Genomic DNA, 6,572 nt, shown 5'->3' with positions numbered 1-6,572 from the left:
AAAGAATAACATTGCTAGATATTAGAAACGTGCAGATTGACTCAAGTTCGGCTCTAGCACACTGATGTTAGAATGCCAAATATCTCGCTCAGGAATTAAAAATACTTGAATAGAGTTTATTCCTTTCGTACTCTTCTCTTGCGTACGGACTTCACTGGCCCATCTCCAGATCCCGTGCTCTCATCCGCTTCTTTCATCTAGAAGAAAGAATGATGCAGATGGTTGTTTTCATACAATGGGTAAATACTAAATTTCTTATTCTCAAAAATACATGTTCTAACAAATGCTACCTTATATGTGTTCTTTAATTCATGAAGCTGATCAAAAATGTGTACTTAAGTTAACATGTTTTAATTTGTTCACCCTTTGGCATGATTACATTTTTGGAATAACTCTGCTTATCAAAGTCCTCTGACAAGGAATACTGCTAACAACTCAATTCATGATTTTATCATTTGGAATTTAATCTCAATGTCATAGCTAATTAAAGGCTATATGATCTTTTCATTGTGGGATATTAAGCACTAACTTCATCACGATAGTTCTATAAGTAATGGACTGCTGAGCTAGACTCGCAGGAACTTTTTCAGAACTTATGACACACAGTACTTTGAGAAAATTAGGAGAGAGGGAAGGGAAACATCAAATTTATAGTCTGGGTTTTTTCTTTCCTTATCCAATAAGCACTCACATGTAAATTAAACTTGTGTAACAAAATAAAATAATGAAGGTATTATATGGTATTATACAAAATAGTTATAATTATTTTTCAAGGTCATACTATATAAAAGTTGGCTTATTTTAGCCCGCTGACATATAAGAAGACTAAAAGACAAAGACAGAATTAAAATATTTTTAAAGGTACATAAAATGTTTTGTGAAGCAAAATATAACCAGACACATATTCAACTGAATGACTGTAAGTATTGTTATTCAGAGTGACAGGTGAGAGAATGACTGTTTAAAACTCTGTCCTGGAAGAAATTATCTTCACCCAGCTTCCTCTAATGTGGATATTCATACTAATGTTCCCCCAAAGTCCCTTTAAGAACTCACAAGGCATTAAGACCAGTACCTAAGTATATATACTTAGGCTTTAGAATAGGCTTTAGAAAACAAACAATAACAATAAAACAAATTTATGTGAGAGATTTTTTCAAAGAGACAAAACAGCAAGGTTACATCATCATATGCAAGAGGCCAGGTGAAACTGTGATTTTCCCCTGCCTAGCACTGCCTAGAGGGTGCTGAGTAGGGTGACTGGGGTAAGGTCACGTAGCTCCTAAGGCTAGCAGATAAAACATGCTGGGTAAAAAGAGAAAGCTCTGGTTCTGAATCATATCCTGGATGGCATCTGGTTCCAGAAAAACAGACTAAAAAGAGGCACTGTAGAAAGTTCTGTTATATATCAGGATGCAGAAAGGGGTAGACATATCAAGTTAATGGGAAAACTAGTTTATTAAAGATTTCAGGAAAAAATACCCTATCAGGCAGATACTACTCAACTACCCAATGAATGAAATATTACAAAATATGACAATAAATTATTCAGACCATGAGAATGTTTTTATAATGGGTATAAAGAAAACTATCTTGTAATAAACAGAATTACCTTTTAAATATTCAAATGGTCTATTTATAATAATTTTCAACAGACTAACAAAGTCATAATTTTTTACAGATGCAACTCTATTTTGCAAAACCCAGGCTCACTTTATACTGTTTCTCATCAGGCATTAAGATGATATAAATTATAGTATTTTCTTACCTTCTTTATGGATACATTTTAAAAACAATATGGAGGCTCTTATGAAAGCTTGGAGAAATATGGCCAATTTTTGTACAGTAGGACCTTGAAAAAATTCTCTATAAACCAGACTGCTTTGTTAAAATAATTTTTATGGATAACAATCGTACATAAAATCTAGTTTATTTTTTGTTAAAGAGTTGCTTACCTCATCCTCTGATCCAGACTTATTTGATTTATTACCCTCTTCTTGTCCTTCTATAATTTCAATTTCTTTTTCACTCTTTTCCTCAGGTTCACCTTCCTCTTCTAGAATACAGATTTTTATTACAGGCAAAGACCTGAATTAGAATTTTGCTACTGAGAAGTATTAAATACAACAAGGGGATTTATTTAAATTCCAATATTTAAAAGCAATTTCTATCATGAGAAATTTCTAAAAAATTAATTGCAAATATTCATTATTTTACAACATTTTATACATAAATCATCATATTTGAGGGAAGAGAGGTTTAAGAAATTCTTAAGCATTCAGTCTACATGTAATATGAAAAGCAAATATATATGTGTATATGCGTATACATATGGACACATACATACGTAAATATACATCTGTGTGTATTTTTTTGAGAGTATAATTTTTAAGTCAACTGTTTCATCAATTATTAAGTTAAAAACAGTGCTCAAGACATAATTTAAGTTGTAAGGGGCTCAGTCTGGAGCCTGACTTGAGACACCTGGCAAATATTGACAGTTTATTAATACCTAGATGAGTGTAAGCAAGTCTCAATGGAGACCCACTAAAAAGCCTCAGTTCTTCAGTTCGAACATGTTGATGAGTTTAGTATAGGGTGGGAAGGGGACATATGACGCAGCAGTCCTTTCGGGCCATTAAATTATTCTTTCGATATGATAAACTATCTGATGAACAATAGCCTTTTACTAAAAGACTGGGTGTGAATTTTAAACCTATTCCTCTCCTATAGAGGCTGTGCTGTCTGGCCTCCCATCTCATCTACATTCTTGTGGACAAGAAAAGCCCCTGCAAACAGCTATGACACATGGGGTTCACACCTGCTCTTAAACCTCTCTCTTCCTAGAAAACAAGAACTGTAAGCAGGATGACTGCTCAGGGTACAGCATCCAGGCAGAGGCCATTACTCCCCTCTGCCACGGTCATGGACTCATGGGGATTCAGATGGTAGATATTTGACAATAATCAAGTGCAACAGCTAGTGTTTACCAGATCATGTGCTCTTTTTAGGAGCTTTGCCCAGGGTCCCCACTGTAACTCACTATCACTATCCTACCTTTGGCTGGCTACCTACCTACCTGTCATTATCCTACCTTTTTCAGGAGTTTCAAGAGTTTCACCATCACTTTGCTTCTTTTCTTCTTCCAAATCTACTGGTTTCTCCAGGGCAGCTTTCTTTTCCTTCACTTCTTGCTCTAGTGCTCCCTTTGTTTGTGGTTTACATATGTCAGTTTTTTTATACTCTGAATCTTCATATTTTTTCTGTGGTAGTTTAACATAAGCTATTTTTAGTAAAAACAAAGCTCTATTTTTTAAGTTTTGGGTTTTTTTTTTTTTTTGCAATAACTGATATCAAACACAGTGAATCAGCAATAAAAACTTATAGGAAATTTAGCTTATGGCTTTTAAGAAGCACTTGCTCAGACCTATCCACAGAGACCTGGCAGGCCAGAAAAGACTGACATGACATATTCAGGGTGCTAAATGAGAAAAATATGCACCTAAGAATACTTTAAACAGCAAGGATGTCTTTCAAAATAGGAGGAGAGATAAGTTTCCAGGACAAACAGAAAGTAAAAGAATTTGTGATCACCAAACCAGCCCTACAAGAAATACTGAAAGGGGTCCTCTAAGCAAAGAGAGAGCCTAAAAGCAACATAGACCAGAAAGGAACACAGACAATATACAGTAACAGTCACCTTACAGGCAATACAATGGCACTAAATTCATATCTTTCAGTAGTTACCCTGAATGTAAATGGGCTAAATGCCCCAATCAAAAGACACAGGGTATCAGACTGGATTAAAAAACAAGACCCAACGATATGCTGTCTGCAAGAGACTCATTTTAGACCCAAAGACACCTCCAGATTGAAAGTGAGGGGGTGGAAAATCAATTTTCATGCCAATGGACATCAAAAGAAAGCTGGGGTGGCAATCCTTATAACAGATAAATTAGATTTTATTTTTTTTAAGATTTTATTTATTTATTTGACAGAGACAGAGAGAACCCAAGCAGGGGAAGCAGCAGAGGGAGAGGGAGAAGCAGACTCCCTGTTGAGCAGGGAGCCCGACATGGGGCTCAATCCCAGGACCCTGGGATCACAACCTGAGCTGAAGGCAAACACTTAACCGACTGAGCCACCCAGGCACCCTGACAAATTAGATTTGAAACCGAAGACTGTAATAAGAGATGAGGAAGGACACTATATCATAATTAAAGGGTCTATCCAACAAGAAGATCTAACAATTGTAAATACTTATGCCCAACATGGGGGGCAGCCAATTATGTAAGCCAATTAATAACAAAATCAAAGAAATACATCGATAATAATCCAATAATAGTAGGGGACTTAAACATCCCACTCACTGCAGTGGACAGATCATCTAAGCAGAAAATCAACAAGGAAACAAGGACTTTGAATGACACACTGGACCAGATGGACTTCACAGATATATTCAGAGCATTCCACCCTAAAGCAATAGAATACACATTCGTCTTGATTGCACATGGAACATTCTCCAAAATAGATCACATGCTGGGTCACAAATCAGGTCTCAACCATTACCAAAAGATTGAGATTATTCCCTGCATATTATCAGACCACAATGCTTTGAAACTGGAACTCAATCACAAGAGGAAATTTGGAAAGAACTCAAATACCTGGAGACTAAAGAGCATCCTACTAAAGAATGAATCGGCCAACCATGAAATTAAAGAAGGATTTAAAAAAATTCATGGAAACAGGGGCACCTGGGTGGCTCAGTCGTTAAGCGTCTGCTTTCGGCTCAGGTCATGATCCCAGAGTCCTGGGATTGAGCCTCACATCGGGTTCCCTGCTCGGCGGGAAGCCTGCTTCTCCCTCTCCCACTCCCCCTGCTTGTGTTCCTTCTCTTGCTGTATCTCTCTCTGTCAAATAAATAAATAAAATCTTTAAAAAAAAATTCATGGAAACAAATGAAAATGAAAACACAAATGTTCAAAACCTTCAGAATGCAGCAAAGGTGGTCCTAAGAGGGAAGTATATAGCACTACAAGCCTTTCTCAAGAAACAAGAAAGTTCTCAAATACACAACCTTACCTTATACCTAAAGGAGCTGGAGAAAGAACAGCAAATAAAGCATAAACCCAGGAGAAGAAGAGCATTAATAAAGATTAGAGAAGAAATCAATGGAATAGAAACAAAAAGAAGAGTAGAACAGATCAACGAAACTAGGAGCTGGTTCTTTGAAAGAATTACTAAGATTGGGCACCTGGGTGGCTCAGTCAGTTAAGTGTCTGCCTTCGGCTGAGGTCATAATCCCAGGGTCCTGGGATCAAGCCGGGCGTTGAGCTCCCTGCTCAGTGGGGAGTCTGCTTCTCCCTCTCCCGCTCCACCCCACTCATGCTCTCTCTCTTGCTCACTCTCTCTGTCTCAAATAAATAAAATAAAATAAATTAAATTAAATTTTAAAAATTAAACAAAAGATTGATAAACCCCTGGCCAAACTTATCAAAAAGAAAAGAGAAAGGACCCAAATAAATAAAATCATGAATGAAAGAGGAGAGATCACAAACAACACCAAAGAAATACAAACAATTATAAGAACATATTAGGAGTAATTATATGCCAACAAATTAAGCAATCTGGAAGAAATCGGATGCATTCCTAGAGATGCGTAAACTACCAAAACAGAAACAGGAAGAAATAGAAAACCTGAACAGACCCATAACCAGCAAGAAAATTGAAGCAGTAATCAAAAATCTCCCAACAAACAAAAGTCCAGGGCCAGAAGGCTTCCCAGGAGAATTCTACCAAACATTTAAGGAATTAATACCTATTCTTCTGAAGCTGTTTCAAAAAAATAAAAATGGAAGGAAAACTTCCAAACTCTTTCTCTGAGGCCAGCGTTACTTTGATCCCAAAACCAGACAAAGACCCCACCAAAAAGCAGAGTTACAGACCAATATCCCTGATGAACAAGGATGCAAAAATTCTCACTAAAATACTAGCCAATAGGATCAAACAGTACATTAAAAGGATTATTCACCATGACCAAGTGGGATTTATTCCTGGGCTGCAAGGGTGGTTCAACATCCACAAATCAATCAATGTGATACACTACATTAATAGAAGAAAGAAAAAGAACATATGATCCTCTCAATAGATGCAGAGAAAGCATTTGACAAAGTACAGCATCATTTCTTGATTAAAACTCTTTACAGTGTAGGGATAGAGGGAACATAGCTCAATATCATAAAAGCCATATATGAAAAGCCCAAAGCAAGTTTCATTCTCAATGGGGAAAAACTGAGAGCCTTTCCCCTAAGGTCAGGAATATGGAATGGATGTCCACTATCACCACTGCTATTCAATATAGTACTAGAAATCCTAGCCTCAGCAATCAAAAAACAGAAAGAAATAAAAGGCATCTGAATTGGCAAAGAAGTTGAACTCTCACTCTTCACAGATGACATGATACTCTATGTGGAAAACCCAGAAGACTCCACCCCGAAATTGCTAGAACTCATATAGGAATTCAGCAAAGTGGCAGGATATAAAATCACTGCACAGAAACCAGCTACATTTCT

The 6,572-nt window shown here is 36.7% G+C and overlaps 1 long non-coding RNA gene across 1 annotated transcript; it reads right to left on the bottom strand.

Annotated features, from left to right (window-relative positions):
• Nucleotides 1–6: 6 nt before the first annotated feature.
• Nucleotides 7–4,024, bottom strand: LOC145720109 (uncharacterized). Its single transcript, XR_014142843.1, has 3 exons — nucleotides 3,095–4,024; nucleotides 1,956–2,056; nucleotides 7–197 (listed from the first exon to the last, which is right to left on the bottom strand). It is a non-coding gene; the product is annotated as an uncharacterized LOC145720109 (long non-coding RNA).
• Nucleotides 4,025–6,572: the final 2,548 nt, after the last annotated feature.

This window comes from Leptonychotes weddellii, chromosome 2, assembly GCF_054177405.1.
Source record: "Leptonychotes weddellii isolate Sample4059 chromosome 2, ASM5417740v2, whole genome shotgun sequence".
NCBI lineage: Eukaryota > Metazoa > Chordata > Mammalia > Carnivora > Phocidae > Leptonychotes > Leptonychotes weddellii.
Note: the sequence above shows the minus strand (reverse complement) of the source record. Positions and strands in the feature narration are given on the sequence as shown.